Raw genomic sequence first — 14834 nt, forward strand, 5'->3', positions numbered from 1 at the left:
TCTAATCTAACGGGTGTGTATAATAAGGGTATCATATATTATACTTAACCATACATAAATTTTTATGAGGAAAATATATGATCGTTATTGTTATGAATATTGTTATCAATATTAAAATAAAAATATTTTTTAATAAAATGAATTTTATTTGGACGTTGTGTTGAAAAAATTGTTATAATTCAAGTTTGAATTTCACCTATTTATTACACAAGGTGTATATGGTAACTGTGCCGGACAATAACTTTGTTGTTGAACATTTGTGATGTTAAAAAAGGTGGTTACATATATCGACAAGTAATTGGTTTTTTATGATTTCATTTTACCACCTTTTTATTCAGAATATCATTTTTTTTTAACTGCAAAAAGGACAAAATTATAAAATATAACATCTTACAAATAAATAGCATTAATAAATAGTATTAAAAAATACAATTTACATCATGAAAACAGATAATTAAAGTTGACACAAGTTTTTAGTGTATCTCATATTTCTGGAACTAGGGTAATGGAGAGCTGTTAACAAAAAATAAGAAAAGGAATTAAATAACAAAGTTCCATGAAAAGCATAAATGATGAATTTCTAAAAAAGGAAGTGTTTTTTGGAAATTTATAATTTATGCTTTTCATGGAACTTTGTTATTTAATTCCTTTTCTTATTTTTTGTTCACAACCACATATCGAATTTTACAGCAATCAGTCAATTTTAAAAATTTGTCACGTTCTATTAAACACCTTCTGGTCTGTTAAAGTTAGTCTGATAATGAATTTGAAGTTACCTTAACTGTATCACGGCAACACATGTGTTTAGTATCAGTCGGTAAGATGCACAATTTCGAAACTTGGCATCAAGACTTGCTGCACTATTCACTCTTCCTTTACCCCTTTATAAAAAAGTTTTTTATGCCAAAGATTCGGTTTGGTTTAGGGGTTGCACGAGGGGTAATTCCATATATTTTGATTTTGAAGTCGCGGAAGAGGATACTATGCCAGCCGGAGGTAAATCGATGGACAAAGGAGTAAACAAGAAGTTGAGTGATTTATCCATTTATTGCACAATGTTTCGCTCAATAGATAAAAGTCAGAAATTCAAAGTGTCAAATCTCATAATTTCTTGTTAAAACTGGAATGTAATATTTATTACAAAAATTAATGCACATTTCTAAATTCGTGCCATCGGCGGAACATTCGTTCTTTTCAATTTGATTTCCATAAGCTGTCTTTAATATGTCTATAGATTTTGTAAATATCACGAGATTTTCACTGTTTTGTTCTTATCTGTAGATTTCGTTGAGTTCTTCGAGGATTTTGTATCTTTCACATGATTCGCTGAATTTCGTGCACTTTAGAATTCTTTTATGGATAATAATAAATCTTGATTTTAAAATTAGTTTTAAAGCCTCTGTTACTTAATGTATCCAAAAGATTTGTTACAATTGATTATATGTATGGGTCAGTTTCGATATAAAATTCTATATCCGTTAAAAAATGAGCCGTCTAAAATCAATCTAGCTCCGCGCAAATGGGTAGATCAGTGTGTGTACCGATCGATAGCTCCCTCTGCAGTAATCAAAGTGGGATCTAGATTCTGGCTGATGACGTATAGCAGTAGATCACCCTAGTACTCGACACGGCACGTGAGATTCGCGAGAATCTCGTACACGAAAGACGAACCCATGTGTGTAGGAGGACTCCGCCGACTACGCGTTTGTTGTTATAACGATGCAATATTGTATTTCAGGCAGTTATGAAATTTGAAAAAGCCAATGGAATTGCCGTATTTTCTTCCATTTATTTATTCCCTTTTTTCATTCTTTCATGCCTCTGATATACTAATTCCGTTGATTTCATAATATTGTTTACTTAATAACAAATAAATTAATAACAATAAATATATAACAATAAATTAATAACAAATAAATAAATATTATATCTCTGAATGTAATTATGTACATATATATGGTTTCTTTCATTAATCCTAAAATGTTATTCATGCACTACCATTTAATAGTTTTATAAGATTCCACCAAAATATCAGGTGGTTTTATGAAAATTTCGGGCGCTGTATAATTAATATCGAGAACAAATTGCAATGTTCACTTTGGTCAGTTTCCATACTCAAAACAAGTTCCCATATTCAAGAGTAGAAAAAATATGATTATCATATAATGATTATGGTTATATCATACAAAACTGCTACTTTGTGCACTGTATTAAGACAATGAAATCTAATTTTTGTTAAACATGACTTTTTAAACCGGATAAAATTTTCCGGTTAACTTAATATGTTTCTGTAACTTGAAAATGAAATTAAAAGTTCAAAACATTTATAGAATTGTTTTTATCAATATCTTTCGTGTATTATTATGATCGTTCGTGTGTTTCACGTGAATTCTGGAAATCTAAACGTGATCAAAATTATGCGATATCGTTGCACACAGGTAAGAATAATAATCGGTTTTAATGGTATTTTTCTACATATATGAAAATGCTTTGAAAACTATGGCCTGCATAGAGGGATGCGTCGGGCTAAAGATTATCGAAAGGAAATGGCGTTTCCGCAGTGATTTTATGGTTCTCGAGAGCTGTAGAAGCAGTGGTTCAAGGTGCCAGACAAATTGCCCCAGTAAGTTCGAATCCATGAAAACTCCTCTTGCAGGATTTAAGAATTCAAGAACGGTGCCAGCAGGCTGTCGTCGGGACAACCCCCCTGAGGATTTAATTCGCAGGTGCTGGCATAATTACTTGGTTTCATCAACCATAACAGTTCTGCGGTTTATCTACTAATTTAGAATCTTATAGTAAAACCATAATCGACAATTTGATCTCAAATCAATTAAAGGAAGAGATTGTTTTCGAAATGTCGGCCCAATTCTAAATAAGATAAACGGTGAAAAGTAATTTTTATTTTGTATGTGCACTTTTCATATGCTGTTTAGTAAGTAAATAATTTTCTTAATTGTTGTTAGACATGTGTATAAATAGAAATTACTTCTTACTTTTTAATGGAATTAATTGATTCAGTAAGTTTTTTAGATTGTTGTCATTGTTGCTATCTGTACAAATGAAATGTGTATAGTTTGTAAACATAAATTTATAATTTTCTAAACAATGATTTATGTAAAAATGGAATCTCACCAAGATTATAATCGTAAACCACATAATAATGAAAGAAAATGTCAGTGATCGATTGCTGGTTGAGGTAGCTTAAACAAACGTCTCACCCCAAGAAACTATTACTTTTCAAGTTTCTTGTGAATATACCTACATTGTAAATGTAGGATTACTTATGATACTTCGAGTATATTTCGTCCAATTTATCCATTGCCATAAATGATGTTAGGTTTCAGTTTCTGTGTCACCAAGTTTTTGACAACTGCTGTTTTCCAATGCCGACAACACGCGGAGAAATAATTTATCATTATTACCATAAGTATTGTATAAATACTTTATAACGCATGTATATATAGATCTTTTCCAAGGTTCTCTGAACAAATAAACAAAAATAACCTATGGAACATAAATTTACTTGACCGGTACATATTTAAACAAAAGTATAGATAGTTTTAGTCGTTGAAAATTCAATTGTTTAGTTGAATTCACAAATCGCCGAGCATAGTAATCAATTTCTCAGATTTAGTATACTTGTTCAACTATCTAACGAATGCTACTTTGGAACTAAACCTATAAGTAGTTAGAAAACAATTTCACAATCCCACAGATATGTCGGCTGGAATATATAGTCAAAGTGCCGGGCGGTTTCGCTTGTGAACATTGAAGTTACTATTAATTTCGTCCGCGGTTTGTACGTTTCACCGACAGAAGTCCGCTTTTAGTTAGATTCAAGTTATGTGCGACGAATTTTCGAACTATTCCCCCCTCCTTTGGCTTGACGATTGCGGAGAAGAATAAATAGAAAGGAAAATTAAGTCGAAATGTAATACAAATTGACGCAATTTTACGAAACCACAACGCATTATGTACAGGCAGACGTAGAATGTCGCAGATGTAATTACGGAAATATCCTCACTTTGAACTATATTGTCATCGGTAGGGATGGGTTATTATGATTTTAACTTTGAAAACATCGAACTACTTTCGGCAGAAACACTTATCCGCTGTTCATATCGCCTCTATCGCTATGATAAATTATCAAATAGTAAGGGAAAACGTTTGACAAACTGTCCAGAATGGTGTGTCGAATTGAGAGAGCTTTTTCTGCTTAATTAACTGGAATTTACGCGTTAAGAACGAAAATGTTAAAACAGAAAACTAAAAACATTGGAAGAATACTTAATTACTATTGTAATTTTATATTATAATATTATTATATTATTACTGTAATATTAAGAATACTTATTACAATCATCAGTTTGGGAGAGGCATTTTCATCTAATTTATTATATATAATTTCCTTACAATTAACTCTGCAATTTTTATTCAGCGCAGAGATCCGTAGTCTATTCTTAAATGACTTAAAATTTGTCCCTTTGAAACTGGCGTTTCGATCAGGACGTTTATTTCCAACTTCCGTGAGAATTGCACCATTAAGTTTTGTTGCATGAGTTTTGATTGCTGCTTCGAAACCATGAAGTTTCATTAAGTTTACTTGCTATGTAATCATTTTATACAAGTTAGTTCGTACTCCAGGATAAATACTTACAGATGCTAAAACATACTTGCAAGTATTGGGTTGGCAACTAAGTAATTGCCGATTTCAGTTATAGATGTCTCTCACTCCCATTTTTATGATATCCGTAAATATTATATTATAAAATTATTATTATTATGTTATTTTTTATTATCCGTGAATGTTAGCAATTGGACAAATTGAATGCAGCGGTCAAGGAAAAGCGACCAGAATTGGTCAATCGTGAAGGTATTTTCCACCAGGACAATGCTAGGCCGCACACGTCTTTGTCCACTCGGCAAAAATTGATGGATATTGGTTGGGAATTGATGTTACACCCACCATATAGCCCTGATCTCGCGCCATCGGATTACCACTTATTTCGATCCCTGGACAACTCCCTTCGTGGTAAAACTTTTAACGATGATGACGCTGTAAAATCTCACTTAACTCAGTTTTTGGCCGAAAAGGATCAGACTTTCTACGACCGTGGAATTTTCAAGTTGTCAGAGAGATGGCAAAAGGTCATCGAACAAAATGGAAAATACATTACAGATTAAACTTCATTCCAAGTAAAAAAAAAATTTTTATTTCATTGAACAAATCGGCAATTACTTAGTTACCAACCCAATAGTTCGATGCTAGAATGATTCGAATCTTCAGAGATACTACGCGAATTCTGAGTGTAAGTGAGATGCGAATATGTGTACAGTGATATGAATAATTATAAACTCAAAGTAACTCCTACATTTTTAGTGATATTTAAACAAAAACTTATCGTGACATCATATTTGTTTATTTCTATATTAGAAATAATAGAAAACAAAAATTCTGTTCAAATGACAGTAAAAATAAAAGACTTTTAATAACCACATCATTGATTGTATCTTAACGACATTTTAATAATAGTACATATCATTCATATATTGGCCTTCCATAAAACAGTATAGATTCATTACAATGTGCACATATTTATGTTTACAATATATAATTTATAATTTCAAATATGTAAAGTATACATCTCGATGAAACTATATGATCAGTTTCTCCTTGACGATATTATCAATATATCGTTGCAATGTTATTATTATTATTATTATTATTATTATTATTATTATTATTATTATTATTATTATTATCGCACGATGGAGCTAAAATACATGTCATAACAGTTAAAACCATCGTTTTATACGGCATCATGTACAACCGATGTGTTTATTATTGTCCTTGTGTTGGGACAAGACCGGGTATGAAAGCACGCGATAAAATCGGTTAGTATAGGATACCAACACGTAATACAACATATAACGACCGGATTGTATGGTACTGAAACACTAGAGATGCTGTAGTTCTTTCACCGGATAAAGAGCTATTTAAATTCAGCAACTTGCGACACCAACAGCTTTAGCATATCAGTTAAATCCTAGCTGTTTTAAGACTTCAATGAATCTCTCTTTATTACGTTCCACTACGTAATCGGTACCAGTTGTTTTACAGATTAAGTAAATTGTTCCTTTCTCCAATCGTCATTTTTATCGCTTTCTATCCTAAAAGCATTGATTAAAATAAACGTTGTCACAAAGTACTTGCGCAGATTTGTATTATTGTTATTTCTATAAGCACAAATAAAATAACTGCTTTCAGTGCTCTGTAAACTTGCAATTACTGTTAAAACGTTGAGTACAGCGTCGACGACACATGGATGACATTAATTTTTTACTAATTTTCAAAATTCCTTTTTATTCTAATATGTATTCGAACAAACTGATTTTACTAGAATATTTCGAATACAAAAGAATTCAAATACCATCCACTATGATAAATTTAAATTCTCTGGTTTCAGTTGTATTAGTTAAATTACTTCGACTTTGTAGAGATTTTTGGAATCGATTTTCGGTACTTTGTTAAAAAGCGAATCGGAAGACTGCGTTTCGTATCAGTAACAATAAAAAGAATCAAAATCATAAAAAACCTGTATCGATTGTACAATACACGCATACCGTAATTCGTTTAAAGAACGAATCGGAAGAGTGTGTTTCGTATCAGTTTTTAAACGATCGTGCGGTATGGCTGCCAGGCGGATGGATTAAGGTGAAAGAAGAAGAAATAAGCGGCGGTGGGAGTACTTCTCGAAGTGAGGGAAAACTAAGAGGAGAAAATAGTAAGGAAGGGTCGTTCCAATTCAGCGCAGCTCATTTATCATTGAGTCTCGGATGCCAATCTCCTTCTCGCTGAATCGAGGAATAGAAAAAAGTGGGTGAGCGTAAAATGAAGGGTGAAAAGACTTGGGGAAAGTTCGAGCGAATTATTTGTCAAGTATTAAAGTCTTTTTAATTTATCCGGCGGCCGTTGCACTTTCCAAACTCTCTCGAGTCGGTTTGATTTGACCTGGAAATCGGCATATTCTAATTCGTCAATCAATCCGCAGTTATTAATTGTCTTCAAATCAAATGTGTTGTTCTGTAATCGAGCTTTCCGGAATTCGCGATAGATTGTTATTTGCGTGCACTGAAAAATACGTATATGGACTTGGTTTACTACTATTAAATTTTTATTAAAAACCTATCACATCTTACAATTTCTATTTAAATGTTTATTCAAAATTCATTATAATATAAATTTATATTAAAAATTTCTTATAATATCATCCCGTTTAATATTAATTAACGTAGCAATTACAACTTGCAATTTCTTATGCGAATCTTATGTACACAACATAAGATAACCTATGTTATGTACAACAGCAGATAACATTTATAAAATTTAAAAAAAATAACAAAGAAATAAAAACAAAAAATTTGTATATATCTGATGTTGTTTATAGTATCAGTCAAATGATGTATATATTTATTTTTATGTATCTAGTATTATTGCTGGAGATAATATTCTCTCTCATTTATAGAATATTAATTTAGTACTAATATTAATATATTAATACAGTTATTAGGCTATGGAGGAACATACTTTAGATTGAAGTAAAATATATGTAAATATATGTATCATACTAGATTAAGTAAAAATTGTGTGTACGAATGTTTATGTTTGACTTCTAAAGTGTAGATGAATGTAATGTTTGCGGACCAACTCGATGAACCAATACGAGGGTGAAATGGACTTCCCCCTACAGAGATCTGTTAGGTGTAACAGTAAGTGTTTACATTTGTAGCAGACCTGTTGTGTATAACAACAAATTTCAATCGATATTATCTTGTAGCACCTGAACCAATTACTGAAATCGTACAGTACAGCAGAAAATATATCATATTTTTTTAGGAATCTGATAAAACTTATTTTCTTTGTGGTTTACGAATCACACATTTACAATGCAACAATGCTTACTATCATCATTGAAATATTTGTCATTATTATTAATGACATTACCTCATCTTGGTAACTTGCATTTACCATTCCAACAAATGTGTATACATAGTAGTCCACGTAAAGATGATCACCTAAATATCTTTTTCAGGTTTGATGCCATAAGAAACATTTTGTATGCAACGTAAATGGCCAAGAATGAATCACCAGTTAAGAAATATGCAGAAGGAAAATTTTTGACTAAAACTGAAAGAAATTTTTGACTAATTAATTTCTCGAGGAATTTTCGGACATCGTGGATTGATTTAAAACGTGCGGCTGTTAAATGATGCGACCTACACTAGTGCTAATCAGATGGAGCCATGTCAAGCGAATAAGCAGCATGAGGCAAAACTTCCTGGCCCAAAGAGAAGACATGCTTTGCTGCTTTTGCTGCACGTCAACGCGCGTTGTCATAAAGGGAAATCAGTTGACGTTTACCTCGGCCAGTAAATAGCCTTCTTGCTCTACTTCATTGTCCAAGTTCATAAGGTCAGGCCAGGGAATTTCAATGTTAGACAGTGCTTTGATAAACCCTCGCCGTACCAGTTTCTTCATGGTTACAATGACTAGAACTTTTTTGATTGTAATTATTTAGTAGAAAGAATAGAAAATTTATATTCATTGTATGCTTAAATTTACAGTGCTGTGAATAATTATAGACTTAAAGTAGCTTTTATATTTTCATGGATATTTGAACAAAAACTGAACAAAACGTCATAACATTGTGACTATCTATTATTTTGCTACATAAATTAATACTTGATACGAAAGCGTGACTAATTCCTGCAATAAGGATTAATTTGATCTGTGAAAAGGTGAATGTAATCTATAATAATGCTGCAGTTGAAAAATCAATGGACTTAGGAATTGATTTTAAATTAATATGTTGGAAAGTGTATTTCGAATTCTTTGATACAAATGGAGTTAAGTTAATATTTTGGAACCTGTTTCTGATTTTTTCGTTGAAAATAGTGTTATATTAAAATTTAGAAAGATGTCTCTTCATTTATTCATTCAAAATAGAGTTAAATTAAAAATTTTAAAACTGTGTTTTGTCCCTTTTGTTGAAAATGGTGTTAAATTAAAATTATGAAAAGTGTCTTTTAACTTTTTTGTTAACAATAACGTTTAATCAATATTTAAAATAGAGTTCCTTTCGAACAAATAGTGTTAAAACTTCAATGAACGTTCTGATTTTGATAGTTTTCACAAGATACACATTATTTCACGTTATAAATACATTAATTCAGAATTTTCACTAAAGTTCATATTTTTAAAAATCGATAGGAGCAATTCTGAAGAGATCATATAATGAATATTATTGTACATTGAGATTACTGCATAGGCAAGTTAAATGAGAAAAATGTAGCTTATTTGATCGAAATCAACACATTACCGGGCATTGAAACGTCAGAATGCTCGCAATAATTTGATGGTCATCAGGGATGTATAATATTTATCGAATTATTCCGGGAACCATTGCAGCAGTATTGCCATTGGAATGCCATGTCTGGTGCTCATGGAATTTTACAAGTGCATTCTGAGAATAACTTTCTTGGACACAGCCACATACTATGGTATTAGACGTACAATTGGGTCACATTCGCTCATCTCTTGATGTCTGCTTATGTAACAATTATTGATTGCAAAATTATCGTCTGCGTTGCACGATTATAATCGGTTGGGTTACAATATACCCATTGTCATCGAACTGTTACCATTTGAATGGTTCTACAGAATAAAAGCTTTGTGTGAAACTGACGTATCTTGGAATAAAACAAAAGATGAAAAGTCTTTTACAAGAGTATTAATGTACAGAGCCAGGGATAAAGACTTATAGATTATTAAACGAAATAGGATTAAGAGAATAATAAAATAAGAATTAGCAAATGGTGATCAATTTTGAAATCAAGACAAAATTGTTGAATAAAAGGTATTATTTTACGAAAGAGATGATTAAAATTGTCGCGTGTGTGAAAATATTGTGTGCGAAACTAGTGTAACACTTTGTGTCTATATTTTAACAATATAGCAATATATTATTACCAACAGGCGTTTCTGCAAAATTGTGTTTCGAAATGTTCAAAATTTTATTTAATTATTAAAACTGTTTTCGATCCAATTATTGCGACATAAAGATGGTAAATATTTGACATACACTATACGTCATGACATACACTATACACGGTCAAGTCTATAGAGTCTAAAAATGTAATAAATGGAAAGAGGACACTTTTCGGAAAATGTTCATATTCCTAAGAACTTGCCAATTGAATTGTAAGGATGATATAGAAACTGCAATGCCAACAGAACGAATATTGCTCACAGACGTTTACACATCCTGTTGTAGTTCTATAAATTTTCGATTGCATTATTTAGAAAAATTTGGAGTAAATATGAAGGCAGAACACCAAGTTTGTAATTCTAATAGTTTTCTCGTAATAAAATATATAAAATGACATATAGTCAAATGACTATATCGATCTAAACCAGCATTACAAATACAAAATTAATGTATTGTTCCTTTCGGTTTAAAAAATGAATATGGTATAGTCTACTTCATTAAGATACGCAGAGAGGTGCGCCATGCTGTCTCCGCTGGGACGAGGAGATATCCTGTTTGCGCCATAAAAGAACCCAGCGGAACATTAAATCCCAAGAAAGAATTCTACTGCTGATCTTAACAGTTCGAAAGAAAACAGCTTGCAACACATTGTACGTTCTATTCTCGGCGCATAACTTTTTAGTATGGACTTAGCAAGTAAGCGGCGTGTTCGTTATTTTTCAGTTATTATAGGAACTGTTCTTAAAAAATTACGTAAAAAACGGTCAACAATTATTAGCATCACTATTCGAATAGTTCATTTAAATAAAAAATGAAGAATTATTTGAATAACTGTATAAGATAATTTCTTACGAATAATGAATAATTTTTTATCGAATAAAATGTTCGACTAAAAAGAATTCATTTGAGTAGTTATTTCTGATTAATATTTATTCGAAAACAATTCGAATAATGCCCAACTCTGGCTCTCTAAGCTATCGCTTTTACTTGAATGAATAAATTCTTAGGGCAACCTACTGTGGCATTTCATAGGAAGTCATTGTAATCAGAAGTCGTTTGGTCGAACAGAGGAAACATTGTACGTAAGTACTACATATTTGCAGCTGGGGGAGGCATCGTTTAGGTACAGTATGCTCTGCTGTATTTATTTCCATAGCTAAATCTTCACCTTATATGTTGCGCCATTTTAGAAGAAAATTTTTACTTGCCACTGAGGTTTCAATGTTCCAGTATTAAACAAAAATAGAGAAATAATACAAGGCGATAATATTAGCGTAATAATTGAATAATGAAGTTTATGAAACATTAGATCTTTTAGGTCAGCAACTATAACAATTGCCTATCTGGACATAATATCTGTATTATATTGGAAAAGATAATTTGATATTGTCGTTTTTTGAAATATTCTGAACGAGAGAAACGACGTGCAAGCATTACAATTACGACACGATAAAAGATAAAAACGAGGTTAGAGGCTAAAGGTTAAAACTATTTTATCGACTATGATTGTTTCCATTCATGCATTCTTGTTTATAGATCGCGCATATAAATTTGCATAAATGTGAATTAGTGGTACGATTTATCTTTCGCCTATTTGTGTACTAAAACATTCTCGATGCTAAATTGTGTTGTGAAAAGCTCTGAGACCCTACAACACTGTCTATTACGTAAATATATTATTTAAACAATTCAAGTTTCCTCAAATTTTCTTACGTTACTAGAAAAATAGGTTGAAAAATAATACTATTGGATAGGAATCAAGTGGCGCGTCTGGCCATGACATATCAATTCTACTTCTCGTCATATTGCAAGCCACGCGAACTTGACGCATCTTCCAACTCAGTTTTCTCGAAAACAAAGCCTTAAATGCAAGAATGTAACTCCTTTTTTCGGCTTATTTATGCATGTAGAATCAATAATCGATCGACTGTACCATGATTTTGGATGTGGTGGTTGTGATATACAGGGTGTTCAAAAAATCGTGGTACATCCGGCAAGGGGATGATCCTACATGCAAAAATAAGTCGAAAACGAAGAATAGCATTTTTTCATTTCAGACTGCGTACTCGAGAAAACTGAGTTGAAAGATGCGTCAAATTTGCGTGGCTTGTAATACGACGGGAAGTAGAATTGGTATATCATGACCAGACGCGCCAGTTGATTCCTATTCAATACTATTACTTTTTCAACCTAATTTTTCTCAAAAAGGGAATTTTAAATAAAAAAATGTTATTCTTCTTTTTCGATTTATTTTTGCATGTAGAATCATCACCTTGCAGGTTATACTATGATTTTCCGAACACCCTGTATAATTTTTACATGTCGTTCTTAACATCGTTTTATATGTACAAAGTTGACTTGAGACCCATAATTCCTTTCAAACTTTTGTTTCTCTCGATAAGTACTATGCGTTGCAATAAAACAAATTTGATTCTTTGACCTTGATTTTCAAGGTCAAGGATAATTTTGCAGTCCATTTTTTTAACAGATCACCACCGATCCAGAGGAGTAGAATCACTATATGTCAGCCGTACACATAATTTTTATATACTCTGTACTTACATTCAGAGTAGTGGAGGAATTACATTTGAATTACTCAAGGAATTATGATTACAAAGTAATTCGATTGCATTGGAATTTGTAATTCAGATCGCCAAACAATTAAATTACGCAGCAATTCAATTACATTGTAATTCATAGTTCAGATCGTCATTCAATTATATTACAAAGTAATTCAATTACATTGTAATATTTTACATTATAATATTTTACATTGTAATATCGATTCGGATCGCCATTCAAATCAATTAAAAGGTAATTCGATTACATTGTAATTCGTAATTCAGAACGCCATCCAATTCAATTACGAAGTAATTCAATTACATTGTAATTCGTATAATTAAATCGCAAAGTAATTAAATCACATTGTAATTCGTAATTCACAGGAGAAGCGAAACTGTGTTCACGTCTAATCACTCTCTGCACCGATCCGATCCCGCTCGATGATAACGATTGATGGTTTCCTATCATTCAATTGTCATATATACACAATCATGCAATCACATTCACCTTCGTACAATTACTTAAACAATTATCTAGTCATGTAATACAATTACGTAATTGAATTATAATGTAATTTAATTAGCCCAGCTTCTGCTTACATGCTATGAGAAAAAGTGAAATTGGTAGATCATGATCAGACGCGCCAGTCGTATCCTTTTCAATAGTACTATCTTCGAAACTCATTTTTTCGCTGAACAGTATTATTAAATTCTTATGTAGTTAAAATTTTATATTTCAGCCGCCCACTTTTGTCATAAATGCATAAACAATCCTAACAATCCTGTAACAGTCATGTAACAATCCTGTATTTGCTAACTGGACCATCTGGTTCGAAGCATTAACCCCTTGCACTGTTTTCACGAGTCTGGCTCGTGATGAAAATTTTAGACCAAACTTGAATGTCACGAGTCGGACTCGTTGTTTAATTTCATGCCAAACGTGGATATCACGAATCAGACTCGTTATCGACATTTCAGGCCAACATGTACATCTCGAGTTTGAGACGAGTCTTAACCCTTTTAGTGCCGGGCGAAAAAAAGGTGCTTATGCGAATATAACCGGCCGAATTTTACGATTTCTCTCGTAATGAAATTAGACTATTTATAACGTATTTATCTATTCATAACGCTACAAGGTGCGGGCCGATATATCGGCTCTGGCACTTTTCGCCAGTGCATCGAGGGCCGATATATCCGCCTCCGGCACTAAAAGGGTTAATCTTGGGCCAAGGTTATTTTATATATATAAATAATAAAAATAAATAATATAATAATATAATAAATAATAAAAATAATATATATATAACATATATAATATTATAAATAATCTCGGACACTCGGGCTCCGACACTCGGGCACCTTTTTCGGCCATTCGGGCGCACGGGTTTGGCACGGCTTTTACCGAGATTCAGCGTAGTGCAAGGGGTTAACAAATGAATAAATTACAATTACGCCTCTTAAGCAATCCCGATGAAATCGGCAGGTTTCAACATGAAAAATATATTCAATAACGGCTCCCGTAGTCCGAAATCGAAAGATGTGAACGAAACAGTGGCGTGGGAGTTGGCAAACTGCGTAACCGCGTGCAACGCACCGAGTTCAAACAAGCCGAGCCAATTGAAACGGTCGGCGATTCCCTAAACTCTGATCCCGTTATCCCGTTCCCATCAATTTATCGATTTAATCGGGCTGTTTACACAGATCGAAGGAAAGAGGGAAAAATGATCGGCGCGAACAAAGAACCGTTCCGTGGGCGGAGCGTCAGGTTTTTTCCATCTGGCGTCTTGCGGACAACTGTACCAATGTCTCGCCTCGCGTGCACCGTGTTAAATCGCGTATCTGCGCGCGCAGGACTGGTCCAGATTCGAGACCCGGAGTCTCCCTCGCCCTTCGACGGGGTTGGGGTTCCCCCGGCCCCCTGTTCTACCATCGGTCTCCCCACCGGTTCTCACCCGCCGGTTCCCCGCGGTTCGGTTTTCTGGTACGTGTGCGTGCCCAGTGGCGCCGCCACGGGCGGAATCCTTCAACCCGACGGACCAGAGGAGTCTTCACCCCCTTGGTTCAGTCGTGGGTGCAGTGCGTAAGGGTGTGCAGCGGTCACGGAAGCTGCTTGAAGACCGGCGTGGCCTGAGCGCGCGAGGGTTAGGTCAGTGTCTGTCAAATTGTCAACCGTTCTCCACCGTGAAAAATCATCGGTAATCTCGACGGTTAACACCGCCGT

General features: G+C 33.3%; 1 protein-coding gene across 2 annotated transcripts in view; it reads left to right on the plus strand.

Annotated features, from left to right (window-relative positions):
- The first annotated feature begins 14680 nt into the window (after nt 1–14680).
- The window catches only part of nAChRalpha4 (nicotinic acetylcholine receptor alpha4), a 297477-nt gene continuing 297323 nt past the window's right edge, over nt 14681–14834 (plus strand). For both annotated transcript variants that reach the window (XM_033478915.2, XM_033478916.2), the window contains exon 1: nt 14681–14759. The gene's annotated coding sequence lies outside the window, so the exon portion shown is untranslated. The remainder of the gene's footprint in view (nt 14760–14834) is intronic.

The sequence above is a fragment of the Megalopta genalis genome, chromosome 2 (genome assembly GCF_051020955.1).
Source record: "Megalopta genalis isolate 19385.01 chromosome 2, iyMegGena1_principal, whole genome shotgun sequence".
NCBI lineage: Eukaryota > Metazoa > Arthropoda > Insecta > Hymenoptera > Halictidae > Megalopta > Megalopta genalis.